Raw genomic sequence first — 21,159 nt, 5'->3', positions numbered from 1 at the left:
AAGCCTAGGAGGTAGACTAGAATTTACTTGGATGAACTCATACAAGAACACCTTGTATTCATAATCTGGAAGTGGCCTCAGTGGTCAGCATAGATTACCATGAATCATGGTAAGCATGTGGCTCAGTGTGATTAAGCCCAGCTCCAGATTGCATACACAGTGGAACCAGGAATCCTAGGTCCTTGCTTTACTGATAAACTTAGTTGTGTTTTTAATTCCTGTTACCATTGCAGTCAGTATAACAGGAGAATGAGCTGGATTCCATTTTGGCTCGGCAAAACAAGTTATCTTATTTCTAATAGCAGAATACTTATCAGTGAGCCAGAAAAAAAGACATCTTAACTTTGAGATTGTTTAATTTTAAAAAAAATTATAAAGAACATGTGATCTGGAAGTTTGAGACACAAACATAGGACATCACCTTGTCATTTTTCCACACAAAGTCATACCACAAATTTGGTTCTGAGTATGATTTTTATTATATGTAAAGATGAAAGTTTTCTGCATTATGTGACTGTTCAAGAAGAGATTTTTATACTGCTATTATAAAAGGAAGGAACTCACTGCGATCCTATCTGTAAGAGCTTTTTAAATGTTTTTTTCCCCAGTAATGCATGCTGGGTGTACCTGGTCAACCAACTCTTACATGCAGCACTTATCCTTTTGGAGAAAAACCAGAGCATCCTGCTGCTCAATTTAAATGTCAGCTCTGAAACACTGCAAGAAAAAACACACATCTACACATTGGAAATTAAACAAAAGGGGGGAAAGGGGTAGAAAATTACACAATTTTCCTTAAAGTTACTCACTCCATGCAACTATTTATAGAAAACAAGGGCAAAAGAAAGTTAAGGGAAATGTTACCAAATGTGCTCTGTCCTGTGAGGTACAAGGTTTAAATTTTAAGATTTGTAGAGTTTTGATATTTGTGTTTTACGAGTATGCAGACAATATGAGCATAATAAAATTGTAGTACTTGTGGAATCTTCATTATAGTAAGCTTATTCTAATATATAAATCTAACTTCAAGTGTGTTTGCTGTCTTTTGTCTGAACCCTCATTAGAACAAGACAGACAAGGCACAGTTCATTCTTTCAACTTTATTTGTACAGAACTAAAAAAATTCTTAATATGGATGTGTCTTAATGTCAGCTAATGAGTCATACTCTGTGATGATTGTAATTATATAATGAATTAAAGCAAAGAACTGCAGAATTTACTGTGAAATGCAATTGATGAATGATAGGGCAAGCTAAAAAAAAACTAAAAATGTATTAAAAGACAGTAATTCTTATGGTGCTATTACAATACTGTATTGTTAGAGGTAGTGAGATACATGCCCTATGCCAGCTGGGGCCTCTAGTGTGGTAGGTGCTGTATGAACACTGAGTGGCAGTCCCTCCCTAATGTTTATATTCTGTAAATCCTGTAATGTAATCCTGAAGAACTAAATGAGTTTTAAATAGCAGAAATCTGGTAAAACTAAGAAAAATTGAGGCCTGGGGAATGTTTGAACTATTTATGTAGCTTTGCTTTGTCAGGTATAATTTATCAGGGGTCTGCAAGTCTGACAAAGGGGGGTAGTGGGAGAGGGATGATCATGGCTTTGGAGGAGTGTTTCAAAGCAAAGGTGACAATGTGTAAACTCTACCCCCCTACAGCGGTGGTCGATGGCTACTTATATCAAATAAAATAAATGTTCCTGCACAGCAGAAGAGGGAAAGTAGAGCTGGCACTGAGTGGCACAGCTGAAACTGCGCCCCTTGGCCATGGAAGTGGGAAGCTGCTTTCTCATCTTCCATGGGCTGGTAGATTAATGAGCATTTCATGTGGAAGTGAGAGCTGTCTAGGGCTAATTCTGCAACCTCCAGGCGGGGCCCAGGGCCGGGGAAACCAGGTGCGTATCTCATGCTAACAGCGCCCGCCGGCTGCTGTCGGCGCCCAGGAGGAGTCCCTGTCAGCAGCAGATGCTGAGCAGCCAAGAGCGCCGGGGGCCGGTGGGTCTCGCGGGGCGGCTGGGGCACGCGGGCTTCGCTCAGGCTCCCTGCTCCGCGCACCTGGGCGGCCAGGTAAAGCTGGGGCGGGGCGGCGCGCAGGCGCAGTGCAGGCCCCAGCCCCTGGCGCTCACCTGGACGCAGCAGCGGCTCCGCTGGCTGGAGGGGCGCGCTGAGGAGAGTCCGGCCGCCCGTCCCGCGGCTTCCCGCCCCACGAGGTGAGCTGCCCCCGCCGCTGGGGGCTTCGGACGCCGACCCCCTGGGCCGGGGAGGGGGGAACTATGCGGGGCGAGGCCCCCGGGGCCGGTAGCTGGGGCGCCTCGTCCCTTGGGAGCCCTGTTGAGGCGGCCGGCACTGCTCCACCATCCCGGCCCCGGGTGGGTGCGGCCGGTTCCCGGGCCGCGGTCCCCGCAGGGCCTAGTCCTGTCCCCTCAGGGCGGGGTGGTGGCCGCAGCTCCCCGGTAACTGCCCCGTACGGGGCGGGCAAAGCGCTCCCAGGCCAAACCCCAGCGTCGTGGGTATCTCCTCCCGCCCGGGGACGGACCCCCGCGAGTCTGCGAAAGGCTCCAGCGCAGCCCCGCTCTGCGTCTAGCGGCCGGGTGTGTCTGCCCGCTCCCGGGGGGGCGCAAAGCCCAGCAATTGCTGAAGGCTGCTTAGAAAGTAGAAGCGAGCTGCTGCTGCTGCGGCGGCGGAGGGCAAACAAGTCTCCAGGAAACGCCAGCTATTATCCGGACCCTTCTCAAACAGACCTGTTGACTAAAGGAGGCGTATCCTGTTTGGGTTGGCCAGACCCATGACTCAGTTAAGGTGCTGTCTGCAACTTGTTTGCTCCTCAATGTAACGCTGCCCCTGGCTAATCTAAGTGGCTAGTCAGAGTTTAGTGCCCTGGGGAAACCAGTGGCACCAAGTAAGATACATGGAGGGGTGGGGATGTAAATTCTCGTCCCTGTCCATCCACGTGAGCTGTTCTGGTCCCGACCCCCCCGTGGGACCCTGTGTCTGTCTCTGCTAGGAAGGTTCCCTCTTTCTTATCCACACAATGCATGAGCCAGTGCCGCCAGGAGTTGAGTTCTTGGCAGACTTCCCTATGCCCTGCTGTACAGGAACAGGTTCGCTGTGCTCCTCCATCTGGCAGCAGTGATGTGACCCTATGCACCAGGTTACAGTGCCACTCCCTGAAATCTGGCCTGGCCATTCCATCTCTCTGGAGGGACACCCAGATCAGATTTCAGTATTGGGTCTCTCTGACAGAAGCCATATTGATTTAGTATGGCAGCACTGCTTAAAAGTGGTCAGATCATGACCCTTCTATCTCCGTGATCTGTGTATTGGAAGTAGAAGTGGGTGGAGTCATTTTGTTTTATGCAGTGTTGTTTATTTACAAGGAATGTACAACGTCCTGCTTCTGTGAATTCAGGAGGAACAAAGAACAAAATAACCAGTTTCTTACAGGGCCGCCCAGAGGATTCAGGGCAGAATTGCCACCGAAGACCCAGAGCGGAAGAACCCCCGGGGGCCCCGGAGCGAGTGAAGGAACCCGCTCCAGGGCCCCCGAAAAACTCTCATGGGGGCCCCTGCAGGGCCCAGGGCCTGGGGCAAATTGTCCCACTTGCGCCCCTTCCCTCCCTCCCTCCCTCCCTCCCAGCAGCCCTGGTTTCTTAGCTTACAGCATCAAGCCTCTTTAGCCAACATTAGACCCAGAGAACTTGCTATCTAGCTTTTTCTAGGCTCACTGTGCTCAAAAGCTAATGCTTGACTTTCTTGCCTTTTGCCTCTGCCTCTTTGTTTTTGTCTGTTCTCAGTTTCTCTCTCTTCTGCTAATTTCCTCACTCTCACTTCTCTCACATGCACTTGCACTTACCCAGAACAATACTCAGCAAAGCCCCTCCTCCAAAACTTCTGGATGGGTTATATAAGAATGTCCATACTGGGTCAGACCCATGGTCCATCTTATCTTCCAAGAGCGGCCAGTGTTAGATGCTTCAGAGCTGGACTACATTGAAAATTTACATCAGCACAGCTACGTCTCACAGCCGTGGAAATTCCACACCACTGAGAGATGCCGAACTAACCCCGGTCGACCTATCTACAGCCTCTCGGGGAGGTAGATAAAAGCTTGGTCTATACTACAAAATTAAGTTGGCTTAACTCCGGTCAGCATAGGTAGTGAACCGCTGCTGTGGCACAGCTGTGCTCCTATAGCATTAAGTATAGCTATAATTTAACTATGGTGAAGGGAGAACTTCTGTCACTATAGTGAATGTCTACACTGAAGCACTGCTGCAGCGGTGCCACTAGCAATTTGAGTGTAGACATAAACTCAGAAGAAATGAACAGAGCGGGACATTTACATGATCCTTTTGCCACAAGTAGGTTAATTTATTCTTACAGTTGTGTTAATTGTCATACATCCAACTTGACCCCATAAAAAGGCTTTACTCAGCTCTTAATAGTAACAACACTTTGTCTTTATAACAAGATAATGTTCAGTGCATCATTTAATCAGCTCCCTCTCACTATCTTTATATAATTCACATCTGATTTTATTTAAAAAAAACTGTTATTGAATTATGTTTCCCTCTCTGAAGCCTCATTTATAGACACTGGACAAAGGAGTTGCATGATTTATCAAGTTTTCTCTTAAGTCTTGGATAGGTGGTTTATAAAATAGATTTGGTTTATAAAAATTGTAGTTATGAGGTAAACTTACAAGTCCACACAATTGAAATTCCCAGGCCATGAAGTTTTGTTGTAAACATTTTGTATAACTATAATCAAAATCATTACATGTTTTTACAAATATTTGAATAAAATGAAAAATTATTGTTTTAACATACTTGCGGTATCAAACATGTCAAACCCACAGTATAGTATTTAAAGTTATCTACATGGCTCCTAATATATTGCACAGTAGTCTTCTGACAAAATGACAGCATTTGTTCCATGTTTTAGTTTTAATGTTACCTATATTACCTTAAAAGCATTGCATCAGTTAGAAAATAATTTACTTAAAAATATCTTTTGGATGATGCCTAGGTACTCAGCTCAACAAATCAATTACACATTTGGCCTAATCTAGGTTAGTGCAACCTCCCTAACTGCCATGGCACCTGTTGCTGTGCTGTCTTTGGCCCCAATCCTACAATGGGTTCAGTGAAGGCCCAAACAGTCATACTAAGGTCAGGGAGGTACAGGACTGGATGAAACACAATTATTTAAAGGTAATAATTAGAGATATACCAATCTCCTAGAACTAGAAGGGACCTTGAAAGGTCATCGAGTCCAGCCCCCTGGCTTCACTAGCAGGACCAATTTTTGCCCCAGATCCCTAAGTGGTCTCCTCAAGGATTGAACTTGCAACCCTGGGTTTAGCAGGCTACTGCTCAAACTACTGAGCTATCTCTCCCTCCACCAATATGGGGTTGAGATTTGGTATCTGTTGTTTAGTTCCAAGATTTAAAAAAAAAAATCAATCTCTCTCAATCAGCTAACATCATAGTTAAGGCTGCAAGTCTGTCACAGAGGTCACAGATTCCATGACCTCACCCCCACAGCAGTAGCAGGAGTTTGGGAGTGGGAGCGGGCTGGGGATTGGGGCAGGGGAGGGGGTGAGGGCTCGGGGCAGCGTTTACCTCAGGGGGCTTCCCAGAAGCAGCAACATGTCCCTCCATCCATCCATCCCTAGGGCTCCTAGGCAGAGGCGCAGCCAGCCAGGCGGCTCTGCACACTGCTTTCAACTGCAGGCACCACTCCCACAGCTCCCATTGACTGTGGTTCCCAGCCAATGGGAGCTGCGTAGCAGGCACTCAGGGTGGGGGCAACGCATGAAGCCCCCCTGGCCCTGCCCCCATCTAGGGGCTGCAGAAACATGCCAGGCAGGGAGCCCAGGCAAAATGTATCTTTGCCTATTCCTTGTTCTGGACTTCCTTGTCTCCTGTACTTCCATGCATTGTGGCTGGAAGTGGGAAAGTAATGGCATTACTCATTTTGTGCTGCTACAGTTGAATTCTTTGAGGTTCTGACCATCTTGGGAGTTGAGTGTGTTCAGCACTCTGCACTTTACAAAATCAAACCCTTACTAATTCTGTACTACTACAAGTGCTTGCTCATGTCAATTCCAGTCTTGGTGTGTGCATGCCCACGTGGATGCACAGTCGTTGGAGACTTTTGCCTTGGTGGTATCCTTAGGTTCGGCTGCGGCGCTACCTTGTCCGCCCATCCGGTTCATTCTTATTGCATGGGATGGTTGGTTGGAGCACCTTGTCTTGCATCACAAGAGTGTTAGCGGTTCTTACAGTCCATTGTTCTGTCTCCTTTGTATTTTGTTGATAGTTACTTAGCTAGACCATTAAGTTAAGTGCAAGGTGAATTAATGGATTTTTAAACATGCAGAGCTGTGAATCCATGTGTATCACAATATTGACAAAGGGATGGGCCTTCTGTATTAAAACTGTCTTTTGGGTGTGAACTATTTGTTGCATTAATTGCACTTCTTCATCTCCTGATGAAGCGGTGCCCTGTCCCTCCCAAACAAGCAGTGCCCCCTTTCTGCCCAGCAACTTCAAGGAGCACCAAGCCCTGCTCAAAATGGTGGCTGCCACCCTGAATTTGGAGGTCTAGGAGCTAGCAGTGGAACTTGACAGCCTCTTTAATGTCATACCTTCATTCACCCTGTCCCAGGTCACATTGCCCATCCACCGAGAGGTCCTAGAAATTGCTAAGTCTTTGTGGCAGACCCCCTCTTCCATTCTGCATACCTCCAAGAAGGCAGAAAAGTAGTACTATGTCATAGAATATCAGGGTTGGAAGGGACCTCAGAAGGTCATCTAGTCCAACCCCCTGCTCAAAGCAGGACCAATCCCCTGACATATTTTTACCCCAGTTCCCAAAGTGGCCCCCTCAAGGATTGAGCTCACAACCCTGCGGTTTAGCAGGTCAATGCTCAAACCACTGAGCTATCCCTCCCCCCAAAATAAAAGTGTAGGTCCTCTGCTTAGTGGGAATTGAGAATTAATATGCCTATCTCATAGAACTGGAAGGGACCTTGAAAGGTCATTGAGCCCAGCCCCCTGCCTTCACTAGCAGGGCCAAGTTCTGATTTTGCCCCTAATCCCTAAGTAGCCCCCTTAGAGATTGAACTCACAACTCTGGGTTTAGCAAGCCAATGCTCAAACCTCTGAGCTATCCCTCCCCCTAGCAAATGGACTGGAATACTTGATACCCATCCTCCAATGGGATCCCGGTCATGTCCGCCGTCAATGAAAGGGACAGGCAAGGACAGGTGAGTGGCACACCAAAAAATAAAGATGCCAAGAGGCAGGAAAATTTAACTACGTTACTTGGGCAGTGTAGATTTTTTACATCCCTGAACGATGTAGCTGGGTTGACCTAACTTTTTAGTGTAGACCAGGCCTAAGTGGTGGTGTTCCTTCGAAAAAGGGGTTTGAAGTAAAAGTCAGATATTAAAAAAAAATGTTAGTCACATGGCCATTTTAAAAACTCTAATACTGGTATAAAAAAAAATCAAGCAGTGCACAAATGACAATAAACTAGGGCTGTCAGGCGATTAAAAAATTAATCATGCAATTAATCACACTGTTAAACAATAGAATACCAATTATTTAAATATTTTTGGATGTTTTCTACATTTTCAAATATATTGATTTCAATTACAACACAGAATACAAAGTGTGCAGTGCTCACTTTATATTTATTTTTGATTACAAGTATTTGCACTGTAGAAAAACAAAAGAAAGTATTTTTCAGTTCACCTAATACTGTAGTGTAATCTTTTGATCATGAAAGTTGAATTTACAAATGTAGAATTATGTACAAAAATAACTGCATTCAAAAATAAAACAATGTAAAATTTTAGAGCCTGCAAGTCCACTCAGTCCTATTTCTTGTTCAGCCAATTGCTCAGACAAACAAGTTTATTTACATTTGCAGGAGATAATGCTGCCTGCTTCTTGTTTACAGTGTCACTTGAAAGTGAGAACAGGCATTCTCGTGGCACTACTGTAGCCAGCATCGCAAGATATTTACGTGCCAAATGAGCTAAAGATTCATATGTCCCTTCGTGCTTCAACCACCATTCCAGGGGGCATGCTGACGAGGGGTTCTGCTCGATAACAATCCAAATCAGTGCAGACTGACACATGTTCATTTTTATTATCTGAGTCAGATGACACTAGCAAAAGGTAGATTTTCTTTTTTGATGGTTTGGGTTCTGGAGTTTGCATCAGAGTGTTGCTTTTTTAAGACTTCTGAAAGCATATTCCCCACCTCATCCCTCTCAGATTTTGGAAGGCACTTCAGATTCTTAAACCTTGGGTCAACTGCTGTAGCTATCTTTAGAAATCTCACATTGGTACCTTCTTTGCATTTTGTGAAATCTGCAGTGAAAGTGTTCTTAAAATGAACAACATGTGCTGGGTCATCATCCGAGACTGCTATAACATGAAATATATGGCAGAATGTGGGTAAAACAGAGCAGGGGACATACAGTTCTCCCCCAAAGGAGTTCAGTCACAAATATAATGAACACATTGTTTTTTATAACGAGCATTATCGGCATAGAAGCATGTTCTCTGGAGTGGTGGCCGAAGCATGAAGGGGCATATGAATGTTTAGCATATCTGGGGCGTAAATACTTTGCAATGCCGACTACAAAAGTGTCATGCAAATACTTGTTCTCACTTTCTGGTGACATTGTAAATAAGATGGCAGCATTATCTCCTGTAAATGTAAACAAACTTGTTTGTCTTAGCAATTGGCTAAACAAGAAGTAGGACTCAGTGGACTTGCAGACTCTGAAGTTTTGCATTGTTTTGATTTTGAGTGCAGTTATGTAAACAAACAAAATCTACACTTGTAAGTTGCATTTTCACAACAGAGGTTGCACTGCAGTACTTGTATGATGTGAAAAATACTATTTCTTTTATCATTTTTACAATGCAAATGTTTGCAATAAAATATAATATACACTGATTTTCATTACAACACAGAATACAATATATATGAAAATGTAGAAAAGCATCCAACATATTTAATAAATTTCAATTGGTATTCTATTGTTTAACAGTGCGATTAAAACTGTGATTAATCGTGATTAATTTTTTTGAGTTACTCATGTGAGTTAACTGCGATTAATCGACAGCCCTACCATAAACATTTTAAAATGATATTCTAATGCAATTTTTGTAGACTTTTTTTCACCTGTGTTAAAATGGAAATCCTGGTGTTACCTGAGCTGTGATAGTGCTGACTTGCAGTCCACCCTAGATCTTTTCTCAGGTGCCTATCATAGCCTGGGACTTTTCCTTAACACTGGGAAGACTAAGGTGCTCCACCTGCCTTCCCCAGTGCACGTTTCCCTCCTTCTCCCACAAATTGTCATTGGTGATGAGCCCTGGAAAATGTTGAGTATTTCCCTTACCTTGGTAGCCACCTCTCCCAGACAGCCAATCTTGATGTGGAGATTGAACATTGTGCCAGCATATCCTTTGGAAAGTTGTTCAGTCATGTCTTTATTAACAGAGATCTGTGTATGGAGATTAAGTTCCTGGTCTACAATGCAGTAGTCATCCCCACTCTTCTTTATGGTTGTGAGACATTGATGGCATATCTAAGCCATTTTAAGCATCTGGAGTGGTACCAACAATGCTGCCTTAGAAAGATTCTCCGTATCAGATGGGAAGATTGTCACACCGATGCCAGCGTTCTCTCTGAAGCTAAAATCACCAGTTTTGAGGCAAAGATTATGAAACATCAACTTCGCTGGGTTGGTCATTGTGTGCAGATGGCTGATACTAGTCTTCCAAAGCAAGTCCTCTTTTCTCAACTTAGTCATGGTAAGAAGACCCACAGGGGACAGAGGAAACGCTACAAAGAAGTATGTCTTAAGACAAGAGGATTGACTCCACAAATTGAGAAGAGTTGCTGGCAATAGACTGCAGTGCCAGAGGATGTTGTGAAATCCAAGTCTATAACAGCGTTCAAAAAAGAACTACAGAAGTTCATGGAGGATAGATCCATCAATGGCTATTAGCCCAGGATGGACTGGGATGCAAAGCCATGCTCTGAAATGTCACTAGCCTCTGTTTGCCAGAAGCTGGGATTGGGTGATGGGATGGATCCCTTGATGATTACCTGTTCTGTTCATTCCTTCTGAAGCACCTGGCACTGGCCACTGTCAGAAGACAGGATACTGGGCTAGATGGGCCATTAGTCTGACCCAGTATGGCCCTTCTTATGTAATGGCATCTCATCATACATCAAGCCTCATCTCATTTTGAAGAGAATCACCTTGCTCAAGAGGAGGAAGGAAAGTGTACAGCACCCTGGCCAGCAGTTATGCTCTCTCCAAGCAACCACCTGTCATGTGGAAAATCCTGTAGAGCACAAATTGGACTCCTTATCCATCTTAAGTCTCATCAATGACTTTTTCTCCTGACAGACATCCTCGTGTTGAAGGATAGCTGATGGATAGTGCTACTGTTCCACTATGGCCACATTGGAGCCAGGGCTAGAGTTAGTATAGGGCATGTTTTAAGGCAGGGTGAAAAGTGGAGGAGTTGTTTTTAGAAATTTGAGTTTTATGTAGATGTCCAAAAATTGCAGTTTTTCAGGGCTTTCTCTTTGTATATACAGTAATATATTACTTACTGCAGTAGTATATACTGTAATGAGTAATCTCTTCATAGGTAATAATTGGAGATATACCAATCTCCTAGAACTGGAAGGGACCTTGAAAGGTCATCAAGTCCAGCCCCCTACCTTCACTAGCAGGACCAATTTTTGCCCCAGATCCGTAAGTGGCCTCTTCAAGGAGTGAACTCACAACCCTGGGTTTAGTAGGCTGATGCTCAAACCACTGAGCTATCCCTCCCTCATAATGGTCCCTACAGTTCTTTAACATACTGTTTCAAACTGTATACACTTTAGCATGAACCAGCAGGGTCTACACAGACCAATTAATGCATAAAACATTTCTGTATTTTAGAAATCACACCCCCATAGTCTGCATTACTGTTCCATCCATGTAGACAAGCCCATAGATTCAAGTAGCAATTTCTGATGTTTCTCTGGTGTTTATTGACTAAATACCAGTTTATTTATTTTTAATTGGAAGTGTTTTATTGTTGTATATTCGTTAAATCTTAAAAGCAGGAGCCCTGTGTTAGTAGTATAATTTCAGGTCATTTGGTCAAAGGGTTCCTCAGATAAAGCCCTGTCAAAAAGAAGCTGATTGTAATATACAAATTGTTCTCGAAACCTTATATGTAAGTATTGGATTTCATGACTTTCCAGAGACCTCCGTGACATTCTCAGCTCCAACCCCACCGCTCCGGGGCTGAAACAATCAGCTGGCTGGGACCCTGGAGCTCTGAGCCTCCAAGGGCAGTGGGGAGGCCCCTGCAGCTCCAAGTTGCCTGCTGCAGGTGGTGCTGGACCCCCAAATCCCCTCCCTGCAGCAGGGCTTGGGCTCTCATCCCCCCATCAGCCCCATTTTGTCACAGTTATTTTTACTAAAAGTCAGGGACAGAGTTCCATGAATCTTTGTTTATTGCCTGTAATCTGTCCCTGACTTTTGCTAAAACTAACAGTGACAGAATCTTAACCTTACATATGCATTCTGAGATTGTCTTGTAAATTGGTATTCCATAACAGGGGCTAGGGTGAGAGAGGCTGAGAACATACATTGAGATGAATGGGTCACTTCATACCTCTGCAGTCCTATGTTGTAGGGGGTTGTACAGATCCTCTTCCCCCTACACTAGCTCTCCAAGTGCAGTGTGGAATCTGGGGCTCCCCTTCACTCCCCCTTAATGCCTCCAGGTGGTATATGTGCTCTTCATAGTCCATTAGTCTTCACCTTCCTTCATGCTAAGGCCCATCTAGCTCTACTGGGGCCATGGATGGGACAGAAGGAGGGCAGAGCTGATGGCTAAGTGGTGTTTGAAGGAAGCCACCTTGTGTCACCCTCCTTCCCCACACAGCTGCTCTGCAATCATGCCTGTCTGTCTCGCTACTACCACCTCCTCAAAAACTAAGGGAAATTCACTGCCCAAAAATTTGAACACAGAATGAAGGTTGACTGGCAGTGCCTCATATCCTTCCAGAATATTCAATGCCTCTGCTTAAATCTCTGAAAACCAATAAATAGAATTAAGGTACATATCAGTCCTCCCCTGGTCCTTCCTGTAACCTGAACTGTGCCCTCTTGAGTGATGCCCCTGACAGACATTGTAGCACACTATCTTTCCAGATGATATGGAATACTGTGGGGGCACAGCACATGAGTACAGTAGGAGAAACTGTCAGACTGTGTCCTTACTAAAGCAAAAGTTGTGCTTAGGGTGAGTTTAGTGAACACCAATTGACTACAACTGGCCTATACTCAGCCACTTCACTTGCTTTGCACAAACCAAACCAGAATTACCACTCCTTAAACCTTGGCCTAAGGATTCCCTCGTCAACATCTCCTGCGCCTACCTCTGCTCCATAGTGCACTGTTATGTATGCTACCAGACTGCTACAAATCCTCATACCAAGAATATTTTGCTCCTCTACGTGCACAACCCACATACCTCAACACAGAAACGAGGAGTCTCTGGTGCCTTTAGGGGGCAGATGCACCCCTCCAAAACTCCCACTGTGAGCTGTGGTACTCTGTACCAGTCAATGCAACGGTCCCTAACGCAGTGAAAGGCACTTGGAGAACATGAGGACAAATGAGAGAATACAATTTGGTGGGAACTAACATATTTCATAAAATGGCACATTTACTTTATCATTCCTCATGTCTATTTATTATGGGGTAGCTCTGGCTGAAACAGACAATATATCCTCAGTAGATCTTGCCCTGGTACCTTAATTCTTATTTCCTGGTTTTCAGAGGTTTAAGTACAGGTGCACCTGACATTCTGGAAGAGTAGGAGGCACTGCCAGCCAACTTGAACTGTTTGTTAACAATGATGTTCTTGGGCACTGAATATTGATACTTTGTGCTCTGTACTTGTGTCCCTAGGCTTTTAGTGTATACGCCTTTTGTAAGAGAAATAATCCCAAATATTTTTAAAACACATAGGTCATGTCTAAGCTACAAAGTTTGGTTGACACAACTTACATCAGCATACAGCTGCTGAAGTTTTTGTATGTCTCATGTGGTTTGTGTACTTGGCTACTTGTGTAGGTGCTCCGTGTACTCACCAGGAGTGCACGCATCAATGTAAAGTGTGGTGCACCATAGGCTGGCATCTGGCACAATGCTTTTTAGGATGCCTTCACAGTGCTTTGTGATAGAGTGGCAATTTGCCCAGAGATTTCTGGGAGCTAAAGGTCAAGTTCCCACCATGGTACTTTCTCCATCCCATAATACTTTCCACAGCCCATAATTTTTGTGCTCTTTTAAAAAAAAATCTTGTACAGTCCCTCATGGTGCTTTTTGATCTCCATCTCTCTTGACAGAAGCATGAACTCTACAGAGCTCAGGACAAAGCTCATGTGTGCTGCTCCTACAGGATGTATGATTTGGAGTATTTGCAGATATTAAGGAAGTACTGCTATGATCAGGATAGTGATGAGGAAGATGTGGACATATTTGAGCACTATAACTGAATGCTGATGGACATAGCAGAAAAAAAATTGCCAGGTTGCTGCTGGCATTCATGGAACAGCTCCACCTAGTGGAGCACAACTTCTGGGCCTGAGAAATGAGCACTGATTTGTGGGATAGCATCATAGTGCAGGTTTGGAATGAGGAGCAGTGGCTTGAAAACTTTTGGATGCGGAAGAGCAGGTTCCTGTATCTGTGTACAGAGCTTGCCCCAGCCCTTTGGCCTGGGAACACAAAATGAGAGCTGCACTGACAGTGGAGAAGTGAGTGGCAACCATGCTCTGGAAATTTGCAACATCAGATTGCTATCAGTCAGTGGACAATCATTTTGGGATTGGAAAATCCACAGTGGAGGCCGTTGTGATCCAAATATGCAAGGCCATTAAACATTTCCTGCTTCAAAGGACTGTGACTCTTGGTAATGTACAGGAAATAATAGATGGATTTGCAGCAGTGGGGGTTCCTGAACTGTGGTGGAGCGATAGACAACATGTGTATCCTTATTGTGGAACCAGCCCACTTAGCCACTGAGTACATAAACCAGGGGTAGGCAACCTATGGCACGTGTGCCGAAAGCAGCACGCAAGCTGATTTTCAGTGGCACACTCATTATGTGGCTCAGAGTTAGAAGGGACCTCAGGAGGTCATCTAGTCCAACCCCCTGCTCAAAGCAGGACCAGTCCCCAGACAGATTTTTTGCCCCAGATCCCTAAATGGCCCCCCTCAAGAATTGAACTCACTAACGCTGGGTTTAAGAGGCCAATGCTCAAACCACTGAGCTATCCCTCCCCACCACCAGTCCTGGCCACCGGTCCAGGGGGCTCTGCATTTTAATTTAAGTTTAAAATGAAGCTTTTTAAACATTTTTAAAACCTTATTTACTTTACATACAACAATAGTTTAGTTATATATTATAGACTTGTAGAAAGAGACCGTCTAAAAATGTTAAAATGTATTACTGGCACACAAAACCTTAAATTAGAGTGAATAAATGAAGACTCGGCACACCACTTCTGAAAGGTTGCCAACCCCTGACATAAACAGAAAAGGCTAGTTCTTCAAGTGCTATCCCTGTGGGTGCTCCACTTTAGGTGTTCGTGTGCCCCTTCACTTGTAATCGGAAATTTGTGGTAGATTGGATCGCACATGCATGATCCCCGTCGTACACCGCTTCAATACAAGGTTCTTCCTTTCGGCCTATCCACTGCCCCTCGAGTTTTTTTCGATGGTACTAGCAGTGGTTGTGGCCTGTCTCTGCAGAAACTGAATCATGATATTCCCGTACCTGGATGACTGCCTGCTAAAAGCACCAACATGTCAAACAATGTTACAAGCCACTGAACAGACGGCGACCCTCTTTACAAGATTAGGTCTCCAGATAAATGCAAAAAAAAGTCCATTCTAAAATCTAATTATCTTTTTCCTGGAATTTAAAATTGTGATCATTTCTAATTTTCCCCATAGGAAACCAAGGAAAAATGTTTTAAAGTTACCAGGGGCGGCTCCAGGCACCAGCACGCCAAGCGCGTGCTTGGGGCGGCATGCTGTGGGGGGCGCTCTGCCAGTCGCCGGGAGTGCGGCAGGTGGCTCCAGTGGATCTCCCGCAGGCGTCCCTGCGGAGGGTCTGCTGGTCCCGCGGCTTCGGTGGAGCATCCTCAGGCACGCCTGCGGGAGGTCCACCGGAGCCGCGGGACCAGCGGACCCTCCGCAGGCACGTCTGCGGCAGGGCCACCGGAGCCGCAGGACCGGCAACCGGCAAAGCGCCCCCTGCGGCATGCCGCCGTACTTGGGGCGGCGAAATGGCTAGAGCCGCCCCTGAAAGTTACACTAGCCGTTATCTGTATTTAAAGATGCCAAGCTTTTTGGTCATCAGTAGAAACCGATCACCTTTATATCACCACTTAGTTCAGCTTTTCAGCTATGTGTGGCTCATGGTGGGTTTTTAAATAAAGACTTTTTTCATTTAAATTTTTCATAGAAAAAAGCTTTAAAATTTACTGAAAATAACAAGTCGAGAAAAATATCATTTGTATTTCAGGCCACTAAAAAGCAGCCACGTTTATAGTTACTGAACTCCTCCCTCCCCTCTGTTAAATCCTAAATTAATAGTTCCTGGATATTTACTAAATTGTAATAGAAAACAAGTTGAACAGCATTGTCAGTCACAAATTATCAGTATTGTATGCATTTAAGTATTTACTAAATGCAGTCTCCTTTTGAACATTACTCTAAACAACCATGAGAAATCTGATGATATGAAATCATAATGGTATAGAGAGGGTTAATAGGGAAGTGTTATTTATCCCTTCATGTTACACAAGAACTAGTGGTTCTCCTGATGAAATTAACAGGCAGCAGGTTTAAAACAAAAGGAAGTACTTCTTCACACAATATACAGTCAACTTGTGAAACTTGTTGCCATGGGATGTTGTGAAGGCCAAAAATATAACTTGTTCATAAAAGAAGTAAATTCATGAAGGAAAGTCCATCAATGGCTATTAGCTAAGATGGGGACAAGGCCTCCCTGATCCAGGTGTCCCTAAACCTCCAGCTACCAGAAGTTAGGACTGGACAGCAGGAACTGAAATTGCCCTGTTCTGTTCATTCCCTCTGATGCATCTAGATCTGGTCACTGTTGGCCACTATTGGAAGCCAGTCTAGATGGACCATTGGTCTTGTGCAGTATAGCTGTTCTTAAGGTCTGATCTATCTTTTAAAACAGTTTTCTTCTTTTGTTAGTCATTCCCAACAAAAGAGGTCAAAGTTGCCCCTTCTTAGTCTTTCTACAGCTATGGGGAGAGAGGGATAGCTCAGTGGTTTGAGCACTGGCCTACTAAACCCAGGTTTGTAAGTTCCCTCCTTGAGGGGGCCACTTAGGGATCTGGGGCAAAATCAGTACTTGGTCCTGTTAGTAAAGGCAGGGGGCTAGACTCAATGACCTTTCAGCTCTATGAGACAGGTATATCTCTATATATTTAATTAATATAGTTTTAAATTTATTCTCAAATGTGTAAAGCTGTGTTTGTGTTTAACTAGTCCTTCTTGCATAAATTCTTAATTCTTTAGAACTATATGGCTTATTTGTTAAAGACTTTTGTTCTAGAAGTGCATGGTAGTTCCCGTCTAATCTATTTGATGTATTTTCGAGGCACCTATCTGCTTGCTATCATAATGTTGTACAAGAGGATGTAGACATGTGCTAAGCAATATGTAAAAGTAATACGTCCCTCCTTGCTTCTGATGGTAGCAGCAATGAGGCAGAAATAGTACAGGTGCAACAATTGTGTCCTTCAACTGTTCTCTCCTCTCGCAACAAAAACTCTTTACTGGTATCTCTTGGTATAGCAATCAGCATTTGCGGTTGTATAAAATTCTAGAAACTATCTTTCAGTAAATAATTCATACATGTAGTGGCGGTCTTTCCTATAATCTGCTCCCACAAAGTTCTCTTTTCAGGGGATGTCAGAGGTCCCTTTGTCCAGGCATTTACTGTTGGGTCCTGTGTAAGGATTCAGTATGCATACAGATAAATATTTTTGTCCAGTCTTGTTATGGAGGCTTGTTCTGACTACATTGTTCTCTTACCCTTCCTGGATCTTAGTTAATTCTAAGTGTATGTTCAGTCAAGGAAGTGGTAGCCAAATACCTCCTATTTCCAAGTCACTCAGAACAGAAATATTTATTAAGGAGAATGATCCTAGGAGGTCAGATATTTCCCAAAACTGCCTCCACTCTCATTTACAGTATGCTTTCCCCATTCTGCAAATACTTTGTTTCAGCAGGATGTTATAACTTGTTTAATTAAATAGTATTTCCTAGAAGGAGAAGTTAATGTTTGTTTTTGAAGAGTTTGGAGGTTAGACATATGATTCAGTAGTACAATTATACTAATCTTTTATTTTTTGGTTTAAAGACAGGTATAACTGATGTCCCAATTGAGAACGAGCTAATCCAGCAGTTCTAAAACTTGCTTACTATGTGTAATACTTAGAAGTACTTGATACACCAATACCACCTATTATTATTAGGTCTAGTCATAATAGATCCTTATTTTGACACATCTTAAAAAAAAATAATCCTGCTCTTTTCTCACCGTTTCAGAATGAGCTGTTTTCCTCTTTTCTCTCTCTCTCCATGGGCAACCTTTGAAGCAATAGACCCAGTGCTGAACTTCTCTCAGGGTGGAATCCCACAAGTCACTTTTAGACTGGGTATCCAGGCTCTGGCACCTCCATGTACCAACTGTAATTACACCAAACGCCTGACTGTGTTTGACCATCTGCACAAATTTTTTTCAGGAGCTGTGCACAGTAATCTGTGTATTTTCTTATTTAAAATATATCACCTCTTTTCCCATTAGACAGTGAATAACTATATTGAGTTTAGCCAACTTACTGGTATGATTCTTTTGGCCTCTAATGCCAGGGCCTCAAAAACCTCTCACCCACTTGATTATGGTGAATGGAAATTTTGTCTGAGTGGGGTCAAGTGGGATGAGGAAAGCTGTTGGTTCCCTCTCTAGAGGGAATAAATATAGGGAAGGCAGGGAGCAGAGCCCAGTTGTTGTTTATTTCTCAAGAGGGGGACTCAAACTGCCAAAACAGCTATATTTTTTCCTGGGGTGGGGAGGAGGGAATGGAAGAACAAATTAGGCCACTAATCCTTTGAGACCAAGAGGGAGGAGCTGGAGAACAGAATTATCAGGTTCAGAGGAGGAAAATCTGGGAAGCTGTAGGCATCCTGTACTACCCGGAGGATAGCAACTTGCTCCTAAGTCCTAGACTGCAGGCTGAAAAGAGGACCTCTGCAAAGAGGTAGGGGACAGAATTGATTTATGAGTTTGGAGTGTGGAAGTGAACCTGTGTCAATCTAGTGTAAGAGAATAAAACAATAATTAGTAAAATGGAGGTGGGGGGAGAAAGACACTCTTTAACTTTACCCAGGATAGTATGGAATTATTCCTTCAACATTTGCCTAACTACATACAAAATACTACATTAAGAGAACATTAAGGTTGCAAAGTCAAACACTGAAAAGTAAGGAAATGCCAGAATTAAGGTTGCCTATCTAACCTTAGGGTATTCTACACTACGGGATTATTCTGATTTTACAGAAACCGTTTTTTTAAAACATTGTATAAAGTCGAGTGCACGCGGCCACACTAAGCACATTAATGCGGCGGTGTGCGTCCATGTACCGAGGCTAGCGTCGATTTCCAGAGCGTTGCACTGTGGGTAGCTATCCCATAGTTCCCGTAGTCTCCCCCACCCATTGGAATTCTGGGTTGAGATCACAATGCATGATGGAGCAAAAACAGTGTCGCGAGTGATTCTGGATAAATGTCGTCACTCAATCCTTCCTCCATGAAAGCAATGGCAGACAATCATTTCGCACCCTTTTTCTCTGGATTGCCCTGGCAGACCCCATAGCATGGTAACCATGGAGCCCGTTTAGCCTTTTTTCACTGTCACCGTATGTGTACTGGAAGCTGCTGACAGACGCGGTACTGCAGTGCTACACAGAAGGATTCATTTGCCCTTTGCAAGGTAGCAGAGATGGTTACCAGCCCTATTGCACCGTCTGCTGCTTTGGAAATTGGTGATGACGGTTACCAGTCATATTGTACCATCTGCTGCTGTCATGGGTGCTCCTGGCTGGCCTCGCTGAGGTCGGCTGGGGGCGCATGGACGAAAATGGGTCAGAGCCCCAGATATCCTGCAGAAATGATGAGCTGCATGCCATTCTAGGGGGTGCTCCTGCAACAACCCCAACCGTTGCTTCTCTCCTCCCACACCCCTCCTGGGCTACCGTGGCAGTTATCCCCCCATTTGTGTGATGAAGTAATAAAGAGTGCAAGAATAAGAAACACTGACTTTTTAGTGAGATAAAATGAGGGGGAGGCAGCCTCCAGCTGCTATGATATTCCAGGCAGGACATCTCCATTACTCATTAAAAGGTGTGGGGGGGGGAAGGAGCACAGCCTCCTGCTGCTATGATAGTCCAGAATCTCCATTAGACATGAAAGGAAGGGGAGAGGAGCTCAGCCTCCAGCTGAGCTATGGTGAGGACAGTTACCAGCCCTATTGCACCATCTGCCAGGACTGAATCTCCAAGACATAAAGCTTAAAGAAGGGAATGATCGGGAGTCATTCCCATTTTTGCCCAGGCGCCCCCGGCCGACCTCACCGAGGCCAACCAGGAGCACTCACAGAATGATGACGAGGATAGCTATCAGTCATATTGTACCATACCATCTGTCACCAGGGAGGGAAGAAGAGCAGATGCTGCTGTTTAGCACTGCAGTACCCCGTCTACCAGCAGCATCCAGTAGACATACGGTGACATTGAAAAGAGGCGAGAAACTATTTCGTTCCCTTTTCTTTGAGGGGGGGAAAGGGGGGTGTAAATTGACAACATATTCCCTGAACCACTGGCGACAATGTTTTTGACCCTTCAGGCATTGGGAGCTCAGCCAAGAATGCAAATGCTTTTCGGAGACTGCAGGAACTGTGGGATAGCTCAAGTCCTCAGTACCCCCTCCCTCCCTCCATGAGCGTCCATTTGATTCTTTGGCTTTCCGTTACGCTTGTCACACAACACTGTGTTGAGTCCCTGCTGTGGCCTCTGTCTGTCATAGCCTGGAGATTTTTTCAAATGCTTTGGCATTTCGTCTTCTGGAACGGAGCTCTGCTAGAACAGATTTGTCTCCCCATACAGCGATCAGATCCAGTATCTACCGTACGGTCTATGCTGGAGCTCTTTTTGGATTTGGGACTGCATGGCCACCCGTGCTGATCAGCGCTCCACGCTGGGCAAACAGGAAATGAAATTCAAAAGTTCGCGGGGCTTTTCCTGTCTAGTGCATCTGTCATAAACAGATAGTTACGGGTTAATGCCTCTCTTTACCTGTAAAGGGTTAAGAAGTTCACCTAGCCTAGCTGACACCTGACCAGAGGAACCAATGGGGGGACAAGATGTTTCAAAAGGAAGGAGGGAAGTTTCCTTTGTCTAGTTTAGTTTTTCAGTTTCAGCTGGAGTGAAAAAGATCAAGGAACCAGCCTCTTATCAGCGTAGTAAGTTTTAGAAAGGAATAAATAGGTTTATGTTTATTTTCTTTGTAACTTGTCTTGGTACCATTAAGGGAATTATCAAATGTGGGTATTCTTGCGTGTATTAAAGTTTTGCCCAGGGGAACATCCTCTGTGTTTTGAATCTGTTGTCTGTGAGAGTAGCTGGTATGCTAATCTCTCCCAGAGGGTTTTCTTTTACCTTTCTTTTCTTTAATTAAAAGCCTTTTTTCTTAATACCTGATTGATTTTTCCTTGTTTTTTAGATCCAAGGGGGTTGGATCTAGATCCACCAGGAGTTGGTGGGAGAAAGGAAGGGGGATAGTTAATTTCTCCTTGTTTTAAGATCCAAGGGGTTTGGATCTGTGTTCACCGGGGAATTGGGGAAGTTTCTCAAGGCTACCCAAGGAAGGGAGTGCTTGTGAATGGTGGCAGCGATACCAGATCTAAGCTGGTAATTAAGCTTAGAAGTGTCCAT

At 44.4% G+C, this 21,159-nt stretch overlaps 1 protein-coding gene across 1 annotated transcript in view; it reads left to right on the top strand.

Moving 5' to 3' along the window:
* Positions 1-2,085: 2,085 nt before the first annotated feature.
* Positions 2,086-21,159, top strand: part of GALNT3 (polypeptide N-acetylgalactosaminyltransferase 3) — a 43,813-nt gene continuing 24,739 nt past the window's right edge. The window contains exon 1 of the mRNA XM_044978475.1: positions 2,086-2,212. The gene's annotated coding sequence lies outside the window, so the exon portion shown is untranslated. The remainder of the gene's footprint in view (positions 2,213-21,159) is intronic.

Source organism: Mauremys mutica, chromosome 10, assembly GCF_020497125.1.
Source record: "Mauremys mutica isolate MM-2020 ecotype Southern chromosome 10, ASM2049712v1, whole genome shotgun sequence".
Taxonomy (NCBI): Eukaryota; Metazoa; Chordata; order Testudines; family Geoemydidae; genus Mauremys; species Mauremys mutica.
This window is presented reverse-complemented; position numbering and strand designations above follow the sequence as displayed.